This window comes from Acinonyx jubatus, chromosome D1 (assembly GCF_027475565.1).
Source record: "Acinonyx jubatus isolate Ajub_Pintada_27869175 chromosome D1, VMU_Ajub_asm_v1.0, whole genome shotgun sequence".
Taxonomy (NCBI): Eukaryota; Metazoa; Chordata; class Mammalia; order Carnivora; family Felidae; genus Acinonyx; species Acinonyx jubatus.
In genome coordinates, this window is record NC_069390.1 from 105017398 (window position 1) to 105043076 (window position 25679).

At 38.2% G+C, this 25679-nt stretch overlaps 1 long non-coding RNA gene across 1 annotated transcript in view; it reads right to left on the bottom strand.

The window, feature by feature from the left end:
• Nucleotides 1-25679, bottom strand: part of LOC128311959 (uncharacterized) — a 166360-nt gene that overhangs the window by 25436 nt on the left and 115245 nt on the right. Inside the window, exon 6 of the long non-coding RNA XR_008290716.1 lies at nt 9724-9880. This is a non-coding gene — a long non-coding RNA (uncharacterized LOC128311959). The remainder of the gene's footprint in view (nt 1-9723; nt 9881-25679) is intronic.

The following is a 25679-nucleotide window of genomic DNA, read 5'->3' on the forward strand; positions in this document are numbered from 1 at the left end:
TTCCCTGCTGGAAATCTGTGCTCTATTCTCCCATGGCATCATGTCTATACCTCTGGCTTAGCTATTATCACACTGTGCCTTTACTTTGGTGTTTGTACCTATTGCCTTAACCAGACTATAATTATCTTGCATGATACTTGTAGAAATATAGACTGAAGAAATACTTGAATCAATAGATTTGAATTCCCATGATTCCCTTCCATTTTACAGCAAGTAAGATGGTCTGCTGATTTAGGAAGCAGGAGATTCAACATTATAAACAAGAAACCTAAGGCAAAATGGGGATAGGAGGGGATTAGGGGACACTTAGAGCTCTAATCTAAAATAATTTGAGTTCTAGCTCTAGGCACCTACTTTATAGACCAGTGAAAAGACTTCACATGTAATCTGAGAACTATGAGTGACAATCTTCTAGAAATCATAGAGCATTTCCAGTAGCCCCAAAAGGCTGTAAATGGGAGTAGCCCATGATTTTAATTAGGGAAGCATGTTAGACTCCAGAGACAATAAGTTTTTTATTTAAATTACAGAGATAATAAATTAATTGACTATCCCATTTATTTATTCTATAAAAACATATTACCTACCGAGGATACAAAGATGAATAAGAAGGAAGACACAATCTTTGGAGGAGAGACAGAGGCTTGAAAAAATAAATGTAATATGACGTGCCCTGTATTAGAAGTATACACACCCTGCTACAGTAATACAAATGAGAGAGAAACTAATTCTGAGCGTGTGGTCAGGGCTAGCTGTAGACAGGAAGTGACATTTGAGCTGCTCTTCAAATAATGAATGGGAATTCCCCAGTAGTCAAATGGGAAGGAGCATCACAGGTATGCGGAAATGCATAATCAAATTATGAAAGACTTACACCGCCTGTCTGTAGGTGGAACAGAGCATGTGTGGGAGAAAATGACCTGGGGTAAACCCAGAAAGGCGGGCTAGAACTGAGATAGAGAGAGCACCCGGCCTAGGAGCCATAATAAGAGACTGCAGCTTGATCATGAAGAAAATTTTAAAATTTAACAGATTTAAAAAATTATTTAAAAAATAATTAAAAAAAACACATGGTTTACAGATACACTGGGAAACAAAAGGAGCAATGAGTAAGAATATAGTGATGTGGCTGAGAACCCATGGTGAGGGATGCTCAATAACTACTGAACGAATAAATGTAGGTTCATAATGAAGTTTTCTAATAATACGATTTATAATATTTATGGTATGAAGTATATAAAAAGCAGTAGCTTTGCTTTGTACTGCAAGTGAACAAGTGGAAAATATAATGGAAACAATGTCCTTCACAATAGCAACAAGACATATCTGCCAACTTATAAGAAAGGAATGAGAATGTAGAGGAGTAAGCAAAATATTAAGAAGTGATATAAAACGGGGCACCTGAGTGGCTCAGTTGGTTGAGCCTCTGACTTTGGGTCAGGTCATGATCTCATGGTTCATGAATTTGAGCCCCACATCAGGCTAGCTGCTGGCAGCATGGAGCCTGCTTTAGAGCCTCTGTCCCCTTCTCTCTCTCTGTCCCTCCCCGGTTCGTTCTCTCGCTCATATATAGAATTTAAGAAACAAAAGAGGAAAATAGGGAAAGGTAAGGAAAAATAAGATAAAAAGAGAGAGTGGAAGGCCAACGGAGAGGTTCTTAAGTACAGAGAATAAACTGAGGGTTGCTGGAGGGATGTTGGGTAGGGGGATGGGCTATATGGGAGATGGGCATTAAAGAGGGCACTCATTGGGATGAGCACTGGGTGTTCTACGTAGGTGATTAATCACTACATTCTACTCCTGAAATCATCATTATGCTGTCTGTTAGCTAACTTGGCTTTAAATTAAAAAAAATACCTAATCATAAAAAAAGAAATGATATAAAAGATGATTGAAATATTTGAAGTCACATGCCAGGTCATTGGATGAAAATATTTGATATCTGAAAGATATCGATTCTTATAATTTATTGGTATTTTAATGTTATTTCAATGAAAATCACAATGACATGTTTTCAAGCAGGAAGAGTTAAGAGTTTAACCTTCTTCTACAGGAATATTAAAATAATAATATACAAAGTCAATTTTGGAAAAAAAACAAAACAAAACCCCAACAAAAACACTAATGAGGAACTCTTCCCTTTCTTGATATCAAAAGATATTACAAAGTTATAATAATTGAAAGTGTGGTGCCAAAACAAAGTTAGATGCAGAGATCACCGCATGTTATAAAGGGGGCAGAAATAAACTTTAATACGTAAGTAAGAAGTCATGGACAATTAAAGCGAAATGAAATGTAAAATAAAAGTGAAATGAAAGTAAATTGAAAAAGAAAATGGTTTATTTCATAACATTCTGGCCAACTTTGTTAGCCACAATAGAAGATTATCTACTTAAACATCTAAGCACCAGAATAATTCGTATAATAGACATCTTAAATGTGGTTGTTGATTTTAAAATAATTCCATTGTCATTCGTGAAGAAAACTTGAATTATGAATTATGGAGGTGGAACAAACTGGTTGGTGATTTTACAGAATGTACACTTTGTGATGGTTCTTGGTAGCTACATGTTTTAGCAGACACTGTCTTCATTTATTGATCCTACAGATGTTAACATAACAGGAAGGAAATATTAGGAGTAAAGTTTTGACAATCGATTTGACAACTTAGGTAAAACGGCCGATTCCTTGGAGGGCACAAGGTACCAAAACAGACTCAAGGAGTTCAAAACCTTAATAGCTTTTATACCTATTTTAAAAATTGAATTTATATTTAAAAATGTTCCCACACAAAAAATATCCAGCCAATGTAGCTTCACCGGTCCATTTTACCACACACTTAAGGAATTAAAAATATCAATGCTATGTGAATTCTTTCATATGAAACATAAATGTAAATAGTTCATAACTCATTTTTGGGAGGCCAGGATAGAGAGATACCATGTTTATAGTTTATAGTTTATAGTATAGTTTATAGTTTATAATACTCAACCAAATTAACCTATAGGTATAACTTAATCCCAATAAAAATTGAAGCTTTTTTTTTTCAGTAGAAATTGACAAATTCATAGCAAAAGTGACATGGAAATGCAAATGACTTAGAGTATTTAAAACAATTTTAACAAAGAAGGGCTTCCAACTTACTGGAAGCGACAGTAATCAAGACAGAGTGGATTTACCTAAGGAGAGGCCTTAGATAACCTATCTAAGGTTATCTAACCTTAGACCTATATTGACCTATATAGGTCAATGGAATAGAATAGTGAGTAAAGAAATATACCTGGGGCGCCTGGGTTGCTCAGTCAGTTAAGCGTCCCACTCTTGGTTTCGACTCAGGTCATGATCTCATGGTTTGTGGGTGTAAATCCTGCATTGGGCTCTGCACTAACAGTGTGGAGTTTGCTTTGGATTCTCTCTCTCCCTCTTTCTCTCTGCCCCTCCCCTGCTCGTGCTCTCTCTCCCACTCTCTCTCCAAATAAATAAAGGAACTTAAAAAAAATGATAATAAAATAAATACACTCACACATATGCTCACTTGATTTTCTACAAAGTGCCATAATAATTCCATGGGGGGAAAGGATGGCTTTATAAAAATCATTGCTGGAATAATTGTTTATATTTATTTAAAAAATGAACCTTGAATCATTCTATTCATATAGGTTACCTCAAAACAACTCATAGAAGTAAATATAAAAACTAAAACTATAGAAATTTCAAAAGAGAGAGAAGGAAAGAGCATTCACAACCTTCTGGCAGGCATAGATTACTTAGAAAGGACATAATCTGAATAAACGATCAAAGGGAAAAAGGGAAAATTGGATTTTATAAAAATGAAAAACTTCTGTTATTAGAAGGACAGCCTAAGAAAATGAAAAGATAAGCCACAGAATACGAGAAAATATCTGCAATGTATCTGATAAGTGACTTATACACGGAATGTATAAAGAAGTGGTTTTTCTTTTTTTTTGAGAGACAGAGAGAGAGAGAGAATCTCAAGCAGGCTCCACACTGAGCATGGGAGCCCAACATGGGACTTGATCCACCAGCCTGGGATCATGACCTGAGCCAAAATCAAGAGTCAGACACTTAACTGACTGAGCCACCCAGGTGCCCCAAAGAATTGTATATCTTAATAAGAATATGGAAAAATCAGTAAATCAGTAAAAATAGGCAAAAGATTTGAACAGAGACTTCACAAGAGAATGTATACAAATGGGCATTAGGCACATGAAGAGGTATTCAGCATCGTTTGCCATGAGGGAAATGGGAGTTAAAACCACAATCTGACATCACGTACACACACTAGAGTGAGTAACATTGAAAAGACTAACGATAGCAAATGTGGGTAAACATGTGAGATCACTGAAACTCTTGTGCTTCGCTGGTGGGGATGTAAAAAGGAAGGTTGGGAGATAGTTTGGAAGTTTCTTACCAAGTTAAAGACATGATTAACATAGGACCTATCATTTCCATTTCAAGCCTTCGTCCAATAAAAATAAAAAACACATATGAACAGAAACACTATAACACATGCTTTCCTGACAGCTCCTTTCATACCAACCCCAAATGAAAACACCGCAATAATGTCAAATGGATACATTTTGACATACTTGCACAATGTGATACTGCTTAGCAGTGTAGACACAGAGCAACCGACACATGCACCAACATGGATGAATCTCAAAAACATCATGCCGAGTACCAGAAGCCAGAGAAAAAAAGGTGCATACTGTATAATTCCATTGAATCAATCATGACAGAAAGCAGATTAAAGTTTCAATGGGGTATGGGGCCGAAGGGGGGTTTTGCAGCAATGAGATGTGAGAGAAGTTTTTGGGTGATGCAAATACCCTATCTCCATTGGGTACACTGATGTGTGTGCTTTTCCTAAACTCTTCAAAGTATGCCCACAAATTCAGTGCATTTTACTGCATGAAAACTGTACTTTGATAAAGTTTATTTATGTAAAGTTACCTATATAAGTGGGACATGTCTTTGGCACAACTTTAGGGACAGAGGGTTATTCTGAGTTTACATACAAAGGCAAATTAATTATTTAATTAATTAAATAAGAACAATGTTAAGACTTAAGAGATAAATGGTAAAAGGTCATATAGAAGGGAATTCACCGAGGATAAAATAAATATAAATGGGTAATAAGGTTATAAAAATATTCAAGTGGTTTGGTAATCAAATAAGTGCAAATTAAAATAATTAAAAATGTTTTTGCCTTTTAAATGGCAAAAGATTGAAAAATATGATAACCGTGCTAGAAGGATCTTGGTGTTGGATCGCCATTGGCAGGCGTGTGAATCAGTCATACTAAAGGCAAGCTGTAAATATATACTGTGAACCTTAAGATTTCCATTCTTTGCTCCATTAATTCACATTTTAGGACTCGATGCTAAGGAAATTCTTAAACATACTATAGATAAAGCTTTAAGTAAAGTAAGTTGACTTCAGCCTTATTCATATTCTCACAAACCTAAAAATAGCCTTAATGTCAAGTAACACAGGAATGCTGAATTAGTGATTTTCAATTTTTGAGACAAATCTAGTGGAAGCCTTTTTAATAAAACAAAATCTTACTTAGAACTCAGTAATGAAGGGGCACTGGGTGGCTCAGTAGGTTAAGTGTCCGACTTCGGCTCAGGTCATGATCTCACAGTTCATGGGTATGAGCCCTTCGTCTGGCTCTGTGCTGACAGCTTAGAGCCTGGAGCCTGCTTCGGATTCTTTGTCTCCCTCTCTTTCTGCCCCTCCCCCACTTGTGCTCTCTCGCTCTCTCTCTCTCTCTCTCTCTCAAAAATAAATAAACATTAAAAAAGAAAAAAAAAAGAACCTTGGTAATTAAGACCCATAATAGCAGATCTGTTCGGGGATGGCAAGACCTGCCTCTTTCTGGCTCTGCAGTGGCTGTTGGAGGGGAGACCTGGGAGAAACTGAGGACTTTGAGAGTACGGTTTGAAAACCACTCCATATTTTTAATTTATTTTAATTTTATTTTAAAGTTTATTTATGTGTTTTGAGAGAGAAAGAGACCATGAATGGATGAGGGGCAGTGAGAGAGGAAGAGAGAGAATCCGAAGCAGGCTCTGCACTGTTAGCATGAAGCCCATGTGGGGCTCGAACTCAGGAACCGTGAGATCATGACCTGAGCCAAAATCAAGAGTCAGGTGCTCAACTGACTGAGCCACCCAGATGCCCTTGAAAAACACTCCATTAAATAAGTTACCATCATTTATACAATGCGTATCATGGTATTTGCAAAAAAGTATTTGGAGGTGTGAGAAAATCTTTAGGGTAAAAATATAAACAAAAGATAGAATACAAAATTGCAAATGTAATTTTATGATCTCATCTATGTGAAATGTGCCTGGAAAAAAGATGAAAAAGAAATAATAGATAAAAATAGAAATGTCTGCATGTAAGATAAAAACTTGCAGAGGGGCGGCTGGGTGACTCCGTCGGTTAAGCATCCAACTTTGGCTCAGGTCATGATCTCCCGGTTGGTGGGTTCAAGCCCCATGTTGGGCTCTGTGCTGACAGCTCAGAGCCTGGAGCCTGCTTTGGATTCTGTGTCTCCTCCAGTCTCTGCCCCTCCCATGCTCATGCTCTGTCTCTCTCAGTCTCTCATTAATAAACAAATGTAAAAAAAAAAAAATTAAAAAAAAACTGCTATGGTATCTGGGTAGCAAGACTATGACTAGTTTTAGTTTCATCTTTAAACTGTTAAAATTTCTCAAGCTTTTAATAAGAAAGGTGTACTGTGTTATGTTGAGGAAAGTGCGTGCGTGTGTGCGTGTGTGTGTGTGTGTGTGTGTCTTTAAAATTTTCTTGAGGTTGACAGACCTCATTTTGCTTATTTTAATATGTTGGTGGGTTAGTGGAAATTCTGTGGTCCTACCAATGTTATTTCAGCTCAGTGGTTGACAAAATTTCTCATGGCATTTTATTACGGAAAACACCGGACTGTGTGGGGTGGTGAGGTACATTTAGGTAGAATTGCAGCTTACTGAGCGGTTCACTCCATTACAAACATCATTACAGGCATGAGAACTCATGACTCTCTCAGCCCCCTGCTGGGCCCTGGGGATGCAGAGTGAATAAGAAGGGGTTCCCACCTTCAGAGACAGCTCAGGGAAGAACAAGCATGAGTGCAAACAATCATAATCCCACTGCAATGGTGCCAGGGACACTGAGGAATGACTGTCCTTGGGGCAATGTCACAGGGGAGGGGATTTTATAGCCCCCCCATATTTTTTTTTTAAATGGTGAGCACCATTCTAACTGTTTTGCTTCAGTGTATCAGTCAGGAGTCATGGCTTGCTCAACTATTATGCAGAAAAAGGAGTCTTATTAAAAAAGATAATGAATGGCTGTCAGCCTGGAGAACCAGCCTTGAGACTGAGTTTCGAGGAACAATATCTAAAACCTTGCCGTGGAACTGGTTTCAGGGAGAAGGAGAGCAACCATGGCTGACCCTGCTCCATTAAGATTCAAGCTTGCCACCACTCAGCCCTTCAACTCCTTGTCTCTGCAGCCAACGTCACCAAGACAATGATCGCCACCAAGACCTCCTTCTATGAGGTGCCTTCGGAACTGAAGTCCTGGATGGGTGAGTCAATGTGGTTGGTGGCGTCCAGTCACATGCCAGAGCCCTAGCTGTAATGAGGGTGGAGGTTTCTGAGTTTTGCCCTGAGCAGACAGGACTCAGAAGCCTGGACACTATCATACGTAGCATGGGTATTCAAAATACGCCAGATAACCAGAAAACCTGACGATTATCTACCACACATATATAATATCACTCAATTCTTAAGACAGCCCTACGAGGTATTGGTATTTTCTCCATTTTTAAGATGAGGAAACCAAGGATTTAAGAGGGGAAAAAATATGCCCCAATCTCTTAAGCTAGGAAGTGGTAAAGCAAGTCATGAAAAGAGGAGTCATGAAAAGAGGAGGAGTTGGTACAAATGACCAGGCTCAGCAATTTAGGGCCCGACTGGTTTTATTTCAGCAAGAATCCCACGTAAAGAGTTTTAATCAGTGCCTCTCCTGAGGTTCCCTTCTCCTGATTTTTTTTTTTTTTTTTTTTTTTTTTTTTTTTACCAAGGTCTCAACTCCCTCTCGGTTGTTCTGGCCATACACTGTTTGAAATTTTATTTTGTAAGTCATTGTTCTTAACCGGTTGACAGCTATGGGATTTTCTTCCCACACAACATTCTGCACAGGTGTCTTCAAAGTGTTCAAAGACCTTTTCCTGGAGCCCATCTACAGACCTGTCAGGGGTTCAGAAAGGGGAATTTAACTGAAACAAATGGTCTAATGAGAATACTTTAAGAAGAAATAATTGACAATAGCATGGGGCGTAAGTTTAGGAGAGGATTAAAATGGAAGAAGAAATAATTAGGAAGGTGCTATAAGCCTCCAAGCAAGAAATGATGAAGACGTAGTTATGTAAAAATTGTTATTCTGTGAAATCTTAGAGGGACATCTCTGTAGGAAGCCGTGCTTAAATTCAGCCGTACAACTGCAGGCTAAGTGAGGTTCACCTGACAGTTCACGTTTAGGACCTCGGCAGCTTGTTCATATATGCTAATATATGCCAGCAAACCAAGTAGATGTCTCAACTCCTAAAGTCCTTTCAGGTTGAATGCAGAAATGTACAGCGTTTCCTTAGGAAACGGTAGCCTTGCTCTGCTCTTCTCTGGATGAACCCTAAGTAGAATAATTCAACAAGGTGAAACCTTAGGTGACTTGTTTAAATACCATGTAGCTACAGTAAAAAGGCATTTAGAGAAAGAGTGACAGGACAGGAAAATGCTGGAGAATTATTTCACATATGTGGGGGAAGGATCTGTGCATGTTAGTGCCTGAGATGGATTAACACAAGAAAGGTTTAAGGTTTTCAAATATTTGGGAGGCCAGCATATGAAAGAACAGTTACATTTCCTCTCTCATACTCCAGACATTGGAAAGAAAGTCACTGGGAAGAAGTTAGATTTGGACTCAGCTTAAAAAAGATGTGTGTAAGGGGTACCCGGGCAGCTCAGTCAGTTAAATGTCCAGTTTTGGGTCAGGTCATGATCTCAGAGTTCGTCAGTTCTAGCCCCACGTCGGGCTCTAACCTGTGTGAAGCCTACTTGGGATTCTCTTTCCCCCCCTCTCTATGTCCCTCTCTGACTCGTACTCTCTCTCTCTCTCTCAAAATAAACAAATAAACTGTAAAAAAAAAAAAAAGAGGTGTGTAACAGCTAGAGTTGTCTAAAGAGGGATGGTCTACTTCATTGACAGAGGGTCAATCAGACAAAAGCTGGGCAAGCATCTTCCAGAAGCTCTGTTGAAGGGAATTCAGCATGGAAGCCGAGGGGTTGGGGTCTGGGGGGCAGGTGGTGGATGAAGGAGATGGAGGAGGGAGGAGCTGTTGGGGTTCTAAGTTAACTTACCTCTGAGAGTATGCATCACCAGGTAACTACATATCAGCATGTTTCATTATTTAAATACAGTAAAACCTTGGTTTGTGAGCATGATTCGTTCCAGAAACATGCTTGTAATCCACAACACTTGTATATCAAAGCGAACTTCCCCATAAGAAACAATGGAAACTCGGATGATTTGTCCCACACGCAAAAATATTCATATAAAAATGATCACAATACTATAATACAAAATAATACAGCAAATAAAAATATAAAGAAAAATAAATTAACCTGCACTTACCTTTGAAAACCTTCGTGGCTGGTGTGAGAGACACAAGACAGAGGAGGGTTATTGTGTAGGATGACTTTCACTATCACTAATGGAATCACTGCTATCTGTTGGCTCAGTGGAATCTTTTTCTTTTCATGCAACTTTAACAAGGAACCTATCCAATGACCTAGAATGAAGGAAAGCATTCCTAAGCACACTCTTGTATGGAAAAGCAAAGGACTGTCCATAGGTGCTTTGAAGGCACAAAACATACACTAGTGCCAGTTGGGGGCACCTTGTAAAGTTCTGAAAAATCACTGATTTTTGCCAGACACTGTAGCCTGAGACTGAGCATCCGAGCATGGGAGATGATCACCCACGATCCCGCAGAGAGGGAGAGGGAGAGGGAGAGAGAGAGAGAGAGAGAGAGAGAGAGAGAGAGAGAGAGAGAGAGAGGAGAACCATTAGTTAAGTTGTGATCATGTGACCTTTGGAGTCAAATACTACACGTATTGCAAGGCATCGCTAGTTTCTCCAGTTAAAACTTATTAGAAATGTTTGCTCATCTTGCGGAACAGTCGCAGAACAAGTTACTCACAATCCAAGGTTTTGCTGTAACTGAATTAAAATCACTGAAAAACAAATTCCCAGCTAAAGGACTCGTGATGGATTGGAAAGAAGAGCAGGAAGGCCGTTGCCCCTGATTGGAAGCAGCAGAGGCTCTATTTTAACTTCTTTGACATCCAAGGTTTCCTTCTCTGAGGCGACTGTGCCAGAGAGAGGTTGCATGAAAGAAACATGAGTTTTTAATGACTGAAATGCAAAGAGCAACGAAGAGCACACAATGTTTGACAAGAAGCTGAAAGACAAAGAAAGGGAGGAGAAGGCACAGAAATTCTCTCCCAGGAAGAGCGAGAGTGAAGGCAGCAATCGTAATAAGGTCGCTAAGATTATTTTTTATAATTATTGGACATTTATTATGTGCCAGGATCCGTACAATAGGCTTTGCAAACACTGTTTCAGGTAACCCTCATAAAAACCCTAGCAGGCAGTAGCAATGTCCTGTCTCCTTTCATAGAGAAGAAAATGGAGGCTTGGCGTGGTTAAGTAGCTAGCTAGTAAGCAGTGTTGGGATTACTAATCAAGACACTTAAATATCTCTTCCAAAGATCCTTAGTCCCCAAGGTGCATCCACAGGGACTAATAACACAACATTTATGTAACTGAGAGCTACTTCATTATTTTAATATTAAGTAGACTCTAAAGTTCAAACAGCTTCCTCTCTCAACGGCGCTCTCTCCTAGCTTGCCTGTCTTCCACTTTGTCCCTCTCAGATAAAGCAATGCTGTAGCCGTACAGCCAGATGGATGCAGCCTGGATTGACAGGGGTTCTCTCTGTTTATAAAGGCCAGTTTTATGTTCATCTACCCATCTGCTTGGTATCCATGCAACCATGTAAGAGATCGGCGTTTGCATATTTATATCTTTCTTCTTCCTGCCATGCAAAGATGGGGAATGACACGGTCACTTAGAAGTCTGACTGTCCATTTAGGAAACATCTCGGAACACCCAGCAGAATAAAACTACAGGCAGGGAACATTTCTTTCCTTTTTTGCTTTCAGATATTATGTTCATGCTGTTCATCATGTGTGTACAATTCATATTGACGATGACTCCGTTATAGCCGCCTACCTCAGCCTGCAAATCCATCCTCCAAATGATGTGGCTGAGCAAAATTCTAGTTGCTTCACAAAGTCACAGTGTTCATGGCCATCCCTTTATTTGTCTGTTCTTAGTGACCCTGTTGCCTTTGATTTAGTCTTGCATTGATAAGCCATGAGAATAGGAAATATCTGTTTCTAGCAAGTACCCTTGGAGTTTTAATAGACAAAGACTACTCTGAAAATTAAGCTCTAATACGCATTGATACTATAGCACAGGGAGTGTAAAGCATGCTTCTTTTCAGTACCTTACTGTTGACGCATTTTACTAAGATTGTCCTCTCCACAGCCATCTGAGTTCGGGGACAACATTAAAGAATGTGAGCATCTCTCCATGAATCTTTGATCTCTTAGCCACGTCGATAGATGTGTAAAATCCCTTCTACCACACATGCAGCGTTGCCAAGCATGGTGACAGCTTTCACACATGCCCACCACACTGGGTGGACCTATAGTAAATTATTTACCCTAAATTTACCTGGACCCGAATAAGAGCCATGGGAGGCTGAGAGTGGCTGGGTTAAACACCCAACTCGGGATTTTGGTTCTGGTCGTGATCTTACGGTTTGTGAGTTTGAGCTCCATGTTGGGCTCTGAGGTGACAGTGCGGAGCCTGCTTGGGATTCTCTCTCTCCCTTTCTCTCTGCCCCTTCCCTCCTCATGCTGTCTCTCTCTCTCTAAGTAGATAAATAAACATTAAAAAAATATATCTCATTAAAAAAAAAAAGAGCCATGGGAGGCTGGAGAAGTATGCTGGCCTTCTAGGTAGGAACCTCACCACAAACATCAGACCCCGCCACACTTCTTGCTTTGCACTCTCCCTTGTCCTTCCGCCTATTTCCAAGTGGAAGAAATTATTAGCTTCTATATCCTGACATGAGATCTAATTAATTCATAGCTTCAAGAAATATTAGTAGTGGAAGACACATTACTTTATCCTATTACAGTGATATGTTTTAAACTATAGATCGAGATCCATTAGTGAGTGGTAAAATCAATCTAATGAATTGAGATTCATTAAATACGGTCACAAATTCTCTGATCCTGCTATCATTCAGCAAAAGGGTCTGTGTCTCCTCCTTTTGAATCAGGGCCATCTCACTAACTTGTTTGATCAATAGAAGGTGTCACAAGTACCATTCTGGGACTTGAGAGTCTAGGTCATAAACAAATTTGCAGCCTCTACTCAGGGCTCTTAGAACGTGCATTCTTAGGACACTCTCTCTGGGCGCCTGGATGCCATGCTGTGAGAATACAGGTCACATGGAGAAGACAAGTATAGCTGCCTAGCTGACAATCAGCGCTTAGTTTCCAGCTGACTGCTGCTATCAACCGCCAACCAAAGGAGTGAGTCCCTTCAGATATCCAACACAGCTGGACCAGCAGAAGTCTGTAGCCCCAGCCTACACCTGACTGCAATGGCATAAAAACCACAAGGAAGAGCCGCCCAGGGGAGCCCACTCAACCCATAGAACCCCTTGAAATAATAATAATACTGGCCTGTTGTTTTTAAGCCCAAAATGTTGGTGTGCTTTGTTATGCAGCAAAATGTAACCAGAACACAGGTCAAGATAGTTTTTTAATGAAATAGAATAAGAAAGAATAGAAAATAATAGAAAGATATAGAGGATATGTACTGTTTTATAAAAATTTTTATGATGTGTGTGTGTGTGTGTCAGAGAAAAGAAAGATGGAAATACAGACAAAAATAGAAGGCCTGTGTTATGATGTAAAGTGTTTTTCTGTGTTTTGGAAAACAGGTTTATTGAGACATTGCCCAGGTGCTATACAAGTTACTCATATAGAGTGCACAATTCAATACCTGTTAGCATATTTACCAGGATGTGCAACCATCACCATAATCAATTTTAGAACACTTCCATGACCTCCAAAACAACCCTTAACCATTAGCAGTCACTTCCCACTCTTGCCCCCCTGCCCATTTGTAGGCAACTACTGATCTACTTTCTGTCTCCATAGATTTACCATCCTCAACATTTCATATAAGTAGGATAATGCAATACAGATCTTCCTTGACCTATGAAGGGGCTATGTCATGACAAACTCATTGTAAGTTCAAAATACAGTAAGTCAAAAGTGCATTTAATACAGCTAACTTACCAAACACCATAGCTTAGTTTAGCCTACCTTAAATGTGCTCAGAACACTTACATGAGCCTACAGTTGGGCAAAATCATCTAACACAAAGCCTGTTTTACAATAAAGTGTTAAATACCTCGTGTAGCTTATTGAATACTGTACTGAAAGTGAGAAACAAATAGTTGTATGGGCCCAGAATGGTTGTATCACTTGTTTATATGCCTGATTGTGTGGCTAACTTGGACCTGAGGGCAGCATCATGGGATTGTACTGTACCACATACTGCTAGCCTGGGAAAAGGTCAAAACTCAAAATTCTAATTACAGTTTCTACTGAATGTGTATCATTTTTGTACCATCATAATGTTGAAAAATCATAAGTCAAACATTCATAAGTTGAGAGCCATTTGTATGTGGTCTTTTGTGACTGGCTTCTTTTATTTAGTGTGGGGGATAAGCTTAGGAATCCCCTGGGCTTAGACCAAGGGGTTAACAGGCATAAATAAATACAAAGTCATAAAATGCTCACACCCAAGTTTGGGCAAACCACATTGGCACCCTAAGAATAGGGGGTGAAAAGGTACCCCGAGAATAGGGAGACGCAAAGGTGCCGGGAATAAGGAGGTGCAAAGGCACCCCATAATAGAGGGGGGGTGCAGAGCCCCCAGAATAGAGAGGGAGAGGCAAAGGCCTAAAATAGGTATGGTGCAAAGGTGCCCAATACATAGGTATATGAAATAGACAAGATTAGATGTTCAGGGTGGAAGCACCTCCAATTTAGTACTATGGCAGAAAAGCTGCTTTCACAGGAGGATAGGGTCAGGTTAAGTAAATTGGTGAACTGGACTATGGACTGCTGTGCTGCAGGCAAAGCAGCCCAGAGTGGAGATGGTTAACAAAAGAAAAGGTGCCTTGTCAACCCTGAGGTTATTTCCCCATCTCATCCCCAAGGCTGGCTAAGGTAAACAGAGGTGCTGCCTCTTGTCCACTGTAAACAACCTTCCTCCCAACTGCCTGGTGCCTGGATTTTGTTATTTATTAACCCATAGCCCCTAACCACAAATATCCTCAAGACCCCCTTTCCCTCACATCCACGAGTTAATATTCACAGATTCATTGTCCCTTTGTGCATGTCCATCACCATGTTTGGAAGCCTTCTGATCCTAATAAAAATGGGGCAAGGACCCTTATTTGGGGCTTTGGTCTTTTCCCGGATATTAACCATCTCTCGCTTTAATCCTGCGTCCACTCTTTTGCTGGCCAAAAGAGAACTTTAGAGTCTACGGCAATTTAGCATGTTTTTATGATTCATCCCTGTTAGAGCATGTATCAATATTTCATTTCTTTTTATTGCCAAATAATATTCCACTGATAGATATATACTGTATTCATTTATTCATCCAGCTGTTGATGTGACATCTGGGTTGTTTCTACCTTTTGGCTATTATAAAGAATGTTGCTATGAACACCCACGTACAAGTTTTCAAGTGGACATATGTTTTCATTTATCTTGGACATGGTACATCTATGATTAGCATTTATGGTTAACCATCAGACTATTGTCCAAAGAAGCTGTACAATTTTACATTCTCAAGTACTGTATCAGGGTTAAAATTTTGCCCCATCTTTGCCAACATGTGTTATTGGCTTGTCTTTTCCATTCTAATTTGTATGATGTGGTATTTCATTAGTTTTGATTTGAATTTCCATAATGGAGAATAGTTTTGAGGATCTTTTCTGTGATTATTGATCATTTCTATCTCTTCTTTAGAAAAATGTGTATTCAGATTCATTGTCCATTTAAAAAATTAGGTTATTTGTCTTTTAATTATTGAGTTGTAAGAGTTCTCTATCCATTCTGGATATAAGTCCTTTTCTAGATATATGACTTGTAGATATTTTTTTTCCCATTCTATGTGTTGTCATTTTACTGTTTTGAAGTTTTTTCTTTTCTTTTTTTGAAGCACAAAAGTTTTCAATTTATTTAAAAGTCTAATAATTTATTTATTTTGTTGCTGTGCTTTTGGTGCTGAATTTAAGAAGGCTTCACCCTACTCGAGGTAATGAATATTTATTACTAAGCTTTTTAGTTTAATCTCTTTCATTTATGTCCATGATCAGTTTTGAGTTAATTTTAGTGCATGGTGTGAGGAAGGAGTCTGACTTTATTCTTTTGCATGTAGGATATCTACTTGTCTCAATAAGATTTGTTGAAAAGACTTCTTTCCTCTATGGAACTGTCTGGGCACTTTGTGAAAAATCAATTGATCTGGTTCTGCTAGATTAGAAGTCAGAAAAAGTCTTACATATATCAATGCATTTTTTCTTTAATGAGAATCTTCTAGATTATTTAGTTCATCCCTCAATGAAGACTTACCATGGGTTAGATTCCTTTGCCATGTGCTCTGTAGCACTCTATCTTCCTACTTTAATGCTTATTGAATCACAATTTTTGGTTTATTGCCTGCTTTCTTTACTAGATGCAAAGCTCCAAGGGCAGGGATTGTGTCTACTTTGTTTGGCTAGTCCAGTTCTTGACACAGAGTGAATGCTCAGTAAACATTGCTATCGTTGAATTAAAAGTGAGTGAAACCCAAAAATGCAAAAATGTGAACTGACCTGTTCAAGATCATATACCAAGTTAGAATTAGAATCAAGACCATAATCTGGTCAAAAAGAGATCTACTCCACTCTATCATATCATTGTCCCTAATCCTGTGCAATGTAGGTACCAATATATGAGAAGTTTTGGAGTAAAAATCTTATTGGAATGCAAATTAAAAAATATACTGACTTATTTGGGAATGAACCACCCCCAGAAAAAAAGTTTATACCCAACAATATGCCCACAACTTGATAACCTACATGAAATGGGTCGATTCCTTAAATGGCACGATCCAGCAAAATCACACAAGAAGAAATAGACTATCTGAAAAGGCCTATGCCATTGACTGAATGTTTGTGCCCTCCTCCCACCCCAAATTTATACACTGAAGTCCTAACCCCCAAGGTCATTGTATTACGAGGTAGACCTGTGGGAGGAGATTATGTCCTGAAGGAAGAACCCTCATGAATAGAATTAGTGTTCTTATAAAGAGACTGCAGAGAGCTCCCTTAGCCCTTCTGCCATGTAAGGTTACAGAAAAAATATGGCTGTCTATGAACCAGGAAATTGGTCCTCGCTAGATACTGAATCTTCTGGAACCTGGAGACTTCCCAGCCTCCAAAATTGTAAGAAATAACTTTCCATTGTTTAGAAGCTACCCAGTTTATGGTATTTTTGCTACATCAGGCTGAATAGACTATATCTATTAAAGAAATTAAATCAATAATTAATAACTTTACCAAACAGAAAGCCCCATGCCCAGATGGGGTTCACTAATGAATTCTAACAAATGTTTAAGGAAAAAATTATATCAATTCTCTAGAATTTCTTCCAGGAGACAAAAAGAGAGGGAATACTTCCTAACTCATTCTGTCAGGCCGTCATTACCTTAATACCTAAACCAGGAAAAAATATTACAAGAAAACTACAGACCAATATCTTTCATACGCAGAAATACAAAAGTCCTCAAGAAAATATAGCAAATCAAATCCTACAGCAGAGAAAAAGAATTGTATGCCACAACCAAGTGATATTTCAGGTATGTTAGGGTGGTTCAAAAATCACTTAATGTAATCCATAACATCAAAGGCTAAAGAAGAAAAAAATCACATGATTACACTGATAGATGCAGAAAAACCAGTTGATAAAATCTGACCTCAATTCATGGTTAAAAACTTGCAGAGGGGCGCCTAGGTGGCTCGGTCAGTTAAGCGTCCGACTTCGGCTCAGGTCATGATCTCACGGTCTGTGAGTTCGAGCCCCGCGTCGGGCTCTGTGCTGACAGCTCAGAGCCTGGAGCCTGCTTCAGATTCTGTGTCTCTCTCTCTCTCTCTGCCCCTCCCCTGTTCATGCTCTGTCTCTCTCTGTCTCAAAAATAAATAAACGTTAAAAAAAAAAAACTCGCAGAGACTAAGAATAGAGAGGCACTTCCTCCATTTGATAAAGAACATCTACAAAAACCCTACAGATAACACAATATTTAATGGTGAAAGATTAGAAGCTTTCACGTTAAGATAAAAAATGAGGCAAATATGATCTCTCTCACCACTCCTGTTCAACACTCTATTGGAGGTCTTAGCTAATGCAATAAACAAACAAACAAACAAACAAAAAAGAATTCTGTTTGGGAAGGAAGAAATAAAACTGTCTTTGTTCCCAGATGACCTGACTGCCCATGTAGAAAATCTGAAAAATCAACAACACAAAAATATGAATAAGTGATTTACAATAAAGTACAGGAGGCAAGATCAATATAAAAAAGTTAATCACTTTCTTATATACCAGCAATCAACAAGTGGAATTTGAAATTTAAAACATGGTAGTATTTACATTTGCAGACAAACAAATGAAACACTTAGTGATAAACCTAACAAAATATATACAAGATCCATATAAAGAAAACTACTAAACTGTGATAAAAGAAGTCAAAGAAGAAGTAAATAACTAGAGAGATATTTCATGTTCATGGGTAGAAAGACTCAATATTGGTAAGATGCCAGTTCTCCCAACTTTATCTACAGATTCAATGCAATCTTAATAAAAACCCCAGAAAGTTACTTTGTAGATATCAACAAAATGACTCTAAAGTTTGTGTGGAGACTCAAAAAGACACAGAATGGCCAACGCAATATTGAAGGAGAAGAATAAAGTTGGCTGACTGATACCACTCATCTTCAGGATTTACTATGTAGCTACAGTAATCGATAGAGTGTGGTATTAATGAAAAAATAGAAAAATAGATCAATGACACAGAACAGAGAGTCCAGAAAGAGACCCACATAAATAATGATACTTGATCTTTGACAAAGAGGAAAAGGCAAGACAGTGGGGCAAAGTAGTCTCTTCAACAAATGATGCTGGAAAAATTGGACATTCACATATAAAAAAAATGAATCTACACACAAACTGTACACCTCTCACAAAAAGTGGCTCAAAATGGATAACCTTAATGTAAAATACAAAACTATAAAATTCCTAGAAGATAACATGGTAGAAAACCTAGGTGACTTTGGTTATGATGATAACTTTTTAGGTACAACACTAAAGTCACCATCCATGAAAGAAATAATCAATATGGGGTACCTGGATGGCTCAATTGGTTAAATGTCTGACTCTTGATTTTGGCTCAGCTTATGTCTCATGGTTCATGAGATCAAGCCCCTCTCCCTCTCCCTCTCTCTCTCTCTCTGCACCTCCCCTGCTCATGCTCTCTCTTTCTCTCTCAAAATAAATACACATTAAAAAAATACTCAGTAAGCTGGACTACATTAAAATGAAAAAAAAAATAACTCTTCTGCTTTGCAAAGGCACTGTTAAGAGAATAAGAAGACAATCCACATAGTGGAGGAAAATGTTTACAAAAGACATATCCGATAAAGGGCTGATGTTTAAAATATACAAAGAACTCATAATAAGAAAACAACCTGATTAGTAAATGGGTAAAAGATATGAACTAACACCTCATTAGTGAACATACACTGATGTCAAATAAACATATGAAAAGATGCTCAACATTGTATATCATTAGCGAATTGCAAATTAAAAGAACGATCAGACTTCCAGGAAAGATGGCAGAGTAGGAAGAGCCTAGACTTACCTCGTTCCATGGATACACCTAGATAACACCCACATGAATAAAAATAACCCAGAAAATGACCCAAAGACTGGAAAAACAGACTCTCCACTGCTACATGTAGAGAAGAGGCCACATCGAAGAGGGTAAGAGGGGCAGAGATGTGATCAGGAAGCAAACACATAGGATTGTCTGTGGGAGAGAAGGCGGTAATGAGTGCAGAGAGGGGAGAGAAGTAGACCCACGCGAGGCACCCCAGGCACAAGGGAACCTGCATGGGTAACATAAATCCCATTAACTTCTGGCTTTGACAACCTGAGGGGCCAAATTTTTGAATTCTTATGATCATTGTGGCTTAACACCTGGAACTTTAAGATCAATGGGTTTAGCTCTGGCAGAGCCAGACAGGGATATAAAACTGAGTCCCCATCCTTAAAAAGACAGCATAATAAACAACCTCACTGAGATATAGCATAGAAGCAGCAGTTTGAAAAACACCTGGGGTATATGAGAGGGAGATTTCTTTACTAATCTCATAGCATGTGCTGGAGGGCCAGGGATCTTTGGGAGACTTCTCCAAGAACAAAAGAGCTAGTGGGTGCCATTTCCATCCCTGTCCCCCAGCTTAGATAAACGGTGATCTATGGGAACCAGCACAGTACAAACACTCTCCACCTAGCTTGCTAAAAGCACACCCCACTCCCATTCCTTTCTGTGGAACTTCCTGCCCACTTCAGCTCAGCCTCTGCAGGAGTTTTCCAGGGGGCTTCAGGTTCCCTTCTGCAACAGACCAATGCAGACCTTGCTGGAACAGCATACCCTGCCCCCATGTTCTCTGCAGACCTGCCCCTTCCACTTGATAGGAATATATCCAAAGTGGCACCATAAGTAAGACAGTGTGCAAGCAGCCAGGACAAGGGCCACACTACCCTAAAGTGACTCCTGCCATGGAGAGAGGGGAAGAAAACCACACATACCAGTCCGATTGTGGCCCAGCATTGGGGTGAGGGCAGATACCTGATATGACTACAGGCTCCACCCACCAATGACAGCTTCTCAGAGGATGACACAGGGAAAGTGCCCTGTATTTCAATGATACTGCAGCTCTGGCACACATCTGGTCTGACTCACCTCAAGCCCAAGGTAGCCCCAGACGGGACAACTAACAACACAGGAACCAAACTCTGCCCACAACATGCAAAGAGACCCACTGCAGATGACTAGACTGAAGGCAAATGTGGCTCAGCCACAACAGTAGGGTGCACACAAAACACAAAGCAGACATCCCTGAAGTGCCAGGTTCTGGTGAAGAGGGGACACTGTACTGCAGGGCACTAAAGGACCTCTTCTTCATAAGGCCACTACTGTCAAGAGCAGGAGATGTATCTGACTTTTCTAACACATAGAAACAGACACAGAGAGTTAGACAAAATGAGGAGACAGAGGAATATGTCCCAAATGAAAGAACAGGACAAAATCATAGCAAGAGACCTAACCAAAATGGATAGAAGTAATGTGCCTCATAGAGAGTTTTAAATAACGGTCATAAAGATACTTCCTGGACTTGAGAAAACAGTGGAGGACCTCAGTGAGACCCTGAGCTAAAAACCATGAAAAAGAACCAGTCACAGGTGAAGAACTAAATAACTGAAATTAAAAATATACTAGAGGGAATAAATAGTAGACTAGAGGAAACAGAAATGGATCAGTGACCTGGAGGGCAGAATAATGGAAAGCAATCAAGCTCAACAGGAAAAAAAAAAATAAATGAAAATAGATTAAGGGAACTCAGGGACACCATTCAGATTATAGGGATCCCAGAGAGAAGAGAAACAAAAGGGGGAGAAAATTTATTTGAAGAAATAATAGATGAAAACTTCCCTAATCTGGGGAAGGAAACAGAATCTAGATCCAAGAGGCACAGAGAGCCCCCAACAAAAACAGTTCAAGGAGGTCCACACGTTGTAATCAAAATGGCAAAAAGTAGTGTTAAAGAAACTGCTAAAAGCAGAAAGAGAAAAGAAAATAGTTACACACAAGGGAAATGCCATAAGGCTATCAACTGATTTTTGAGCAGAAACTTTACAGGCCAGAAGGGAGTGGAGGATACATTCCAAATGCTGAAAAAAAAAAAACAACAAAAAAACCCCACAACAACAACACTGCAACCAAGAGTATTCTATCCAGAAAAGCTATCATTCAGAATAGAAGGAGAAATAAAGAGTTTTCTAGGCAAACAAAAGTTAAAGGAATTCATTACCACTAAACCAACCTTACAAAAAGTGGTAAAGGGGACTCTGAGTGGAAAGGAAAGATCATAACCAAGAATAAGGAAAGTAGGATGCACAAAAACAGTAAAGTTACGAATAGCTATAAAAATCAGTTAAGGGATTCACAAAATAAAAGAATGCAAAGGATGACACCATACACCTAAAATAAGGAGAGAAGTAAATAATGGGTTCAAACTTAAGTGATCATCAACTTAATTATAGATTTATGCATAAGATATCATATATAAACCTAGTGGTGACTAAAAAATCAAAACGCAGTAATAGATATGCAAAAAATAAAGAGAAAGGAATCCAAGTATATCACTAAAGAAAGCTATCAAACCATGATAGAAGACAGAAAGAGAAGAAAACAACAGAGAAGAACTACAAAAACAACCATAAGATAAGTAACAAAATAGCAATAAGTATATACCTATAAATAATTAGTTTGAATATAAATGGACTAAACAGTCCAATGAAGACACAGGGTGATAGAATGGATAAAAATGTAAGACCCATCTATATGCTGCCTACAAGAGACTCCTTTCAGACCTAATGACATGCAGGGTGAAAGTGAAGGGATGGAAAAAACATTTAACATACAAATGGAAATGAAAAGAAAGCGAGGATATCAACATTAAATCATGCAAATTAGACTTTAAAACAAAGACTCTAACAGAGACAAAGAAGAACACTACATAGTCATAAAGGGAACAAACTAAGAAGAAGATATAGTAAGTGCAAAAATTTATGCATCTAACATAAGAGGGTTAAATATATAAAGCAATTAATAACAAACATAAAGGGACTAATTGATAATAATACAATGATAGTAAGTGACTTTAACACCCCACATACAATGGATAGATCAGCTGAACCAAAAATCAATAAGGAAACAGTGGCTTTGAATGACACTTTAGACCAGATGGACATAACAGATATATTTGGAACATTCCATTCTAAAACAGCAGAATACACATTCTTTTCAAGTGCATTCTCCAGAGTAGATCACATGTTAGGCCACGAAGCAAATCTCAACAAATTCAAAAAAATTGAAGTCATATCAGGGCACCTGGGAGGCTCAGTTGGTTAAGCACCTGACTCTTGGTTTCGGCTCAGGTCATGATGTCATGGTTCGTGGGTTTGAGCCCCACACTGGACTCTGTGCTGATGGTGCAGAGCCTACTTGGGATTCTCTCTCTCTCCCTTTCTCTCTGCCCCTCCGCTGCTCATTCTCTCTCTCTCTCTTTCAAAATAAATAAACTTAAAGAAATTTTAAAAATTGAAGTCTTACCATGAAATTTCTCAACCCACAATACTATGAAACTAGAAATCAACCACAAGAAGAAATGTGGAAAAGAACACAAATACATGAATGCTAACTAACACACTACTAAACAATGAATAGGTCAAACAAGAAATCAAAGAGGAAACAAAAAATACATGGATACAAATGAAAATAAAAACATGACAGTCCAAAATGTTTGAGATTAGGCAAAAGCTGTTCTAAGAAGCAAGTTTATAGAAATACAAGGCCTACATCAAAAAGCAAGAAAAAAAAATCTCAAATAAACCACCTAACCATACGTCTAAAAGAGCTATAAAAAGGAGCTAAACAAATAAAACCTAAAACTGGTAGAAGGAAGGAAATAATAAAGATCAGAGCAGAAGTAAAGACAATAGTATCTAAAGAAAGAATAGAATAGACCAATGAAACCAGAAGCTGATTCTTTGTAAAAGATCAACAATTTGATAAATCATTAGCCAGACTCATCAAAAAAAAAAAAAAAAAAGAGGAACTCAAATAAACAAAATCAGAAATGAAAGAGGAGAAATAACCAACACCACAGAAATAAAAAGAATTGTGGGAAAGTATTATGAAAAATTATATGCCAACAAATTGAATGACCTAGAAGAAATGGATAAATTCCTAGAAATGTGTAATCCCCAAATATGAGTCAGAAAGAAATAGAAAATTTTAACAGGCTGATTACCAGCAATTACATTGAATCACTAATCAAAAAATCCCAATAAAAACCAGTCCAGGACCAGATGACTTCAGAGGTGAATTCTACCAAACGTTTAAAGAAAAGTTAATATCTATTCTTCTCAAAGTATTCCAAAAAATAGTAGAGAAAGGAAACCTTCCAAATTCATTCTATGAGACCAGTATTACCCTGATGTGAAAACCAGGGAAAAACACCACAAAAAAAAAAAAAAAAAAAAAAAAAAGAAAACTACAGGCCAATAGCTCTGATGAATATTGATGCAAAAATCCTTAACAAAATGTTAGCAAACTGAATCCAACAACACTTTAAAAAAATAATTCACCACGATCAATGAGATTTATTCCAGGAAGCAAGGATGGTTCAATATTCATATACCAAACAATGTGATACATTATATCAACAAGAGAAAAGATAAAAACCATATGATCATTTCAATAGATGCAGAACAAGCATTTGACAAAGTACAACATTCATTCATGATAAAAACCCTCAGCAAAGTGGGTTTAGAGGGAACATACCTCAAACTAATAAAGGCCATATACAAAAGCCACACAGCTAACATTATACTCAATGGTGAAAAACCAAGAGCTTTTCCCTTAATATCAGGCATAAGACAGGATGTCCACTCCCAACCCTTTTATTTAACCTAGTACTGGAAGTCCTAGCCACAGGAAGGAGAAATAAAAGGCATCCAAATTGGTAAGGAAGAAGTAAAACTTTCACTATTTGCAGATGACATGATACAAATACAGAAAACCCTAAAGACACCACCAAAATACTACTAGAACTGACAAATTCAGTAAGGTCACAGGATACAAAATTGATACATAGATCTGTTGCATTTCTACACACTAATAATGAATTCACAGAAACAGAAATTAACAAAACAGTACCATTTACAATAGCACACACCCAAAAAAATCAATGTGTAAATTTAACCAAGAAGCTGAAAGATCTGTACTCTGAAAAGTATAAATCATTGATGAGAGAAATGACACAAAGAAATGGAAATATATTCCATGCTCACGGACTCAGGGAACAAATATTATTACAAGAGACATACTACACAAAGCAATTTATAGATTCGATACAATCAAAATCAAAATACCAACAGCATTTTTCACAGAACTAGAACAAATAATGCTAAAATGTGTATGGAACCACAAAAGACCCCGAATAGCCAAAGCAATTTTGAAAAAGAATAACAAAATTGTAGGTATCACAATCTCAGATTTCAAGATACACTATAAAGCTGTAATAATTTTTTTTTAATGTTTATTTAATTCTGGGAGAGAAAGATAATACGTGACAAACGAGGCAAGAATATGCAATGGGAAAAAGAAAGTCTCTTCAACAAATGGTGTTGGGAAAACCGGTCAGCTACATGCAAAAGGTTGATACTGGACCACCTGCTTACACTATACACAAAAAGACAAACTCAAAATGAGTTAAAGACCTAAATGTGAGACCAGAAACCATGAAAATCCTAGAAGAGAGCACAGGCAGTAATGTTTCTGACATTGGCTGTAGCAACTTTTTTCTAGGTATTTCTCCCGAGGCAAGAGAAACAAAAGCAAAAATAAACTAGTGGGACTACATCAAAATAAAAAGCTTATGCACAGCAAAGGAAATAATAAAAACAAAAACCTAAATGACAACCTATGGAATCAAAAAAGATATGTGTAAATGACATATTCGATGAAGGTTTAGTACCCAAAATACATAAAGAGCTTATACAACTCAACACCAAAAGACCAAATAATCCAGTTAAAAAAATGGATGGACGATATGAACAGACATTTCGTGAAAGACACACAGATGGTCAACAGACCCATGAAGTGATGCTCAACATCAGTCATCATCAAGGAAATGCATATGAAAATCACAATGAGATACCCACAGCTGTCAGAATGGCTAAAAGTAACAATCTAAGAAACAAAAAGTGTTAGGGAGGATGGGGAGCAAACAGAACACTTGTGCACTCTTGGTGGGAATATAAACTGGTACAGCCACTGTGGAAGATAGTATGGAGTTTCCACAAAAAATTAACAAAATTATGATATGATCCAGTAATTCCATTACTGAATATTTACCCAAAGAATATGAAAACACTAATTCAAAAAGATGTATACATCCCTATCTTTATTGCAGCATTATTTATAATACCCAAATTATGGAAACAGCCCAAGTGTCCAAGTGTCCAATGATA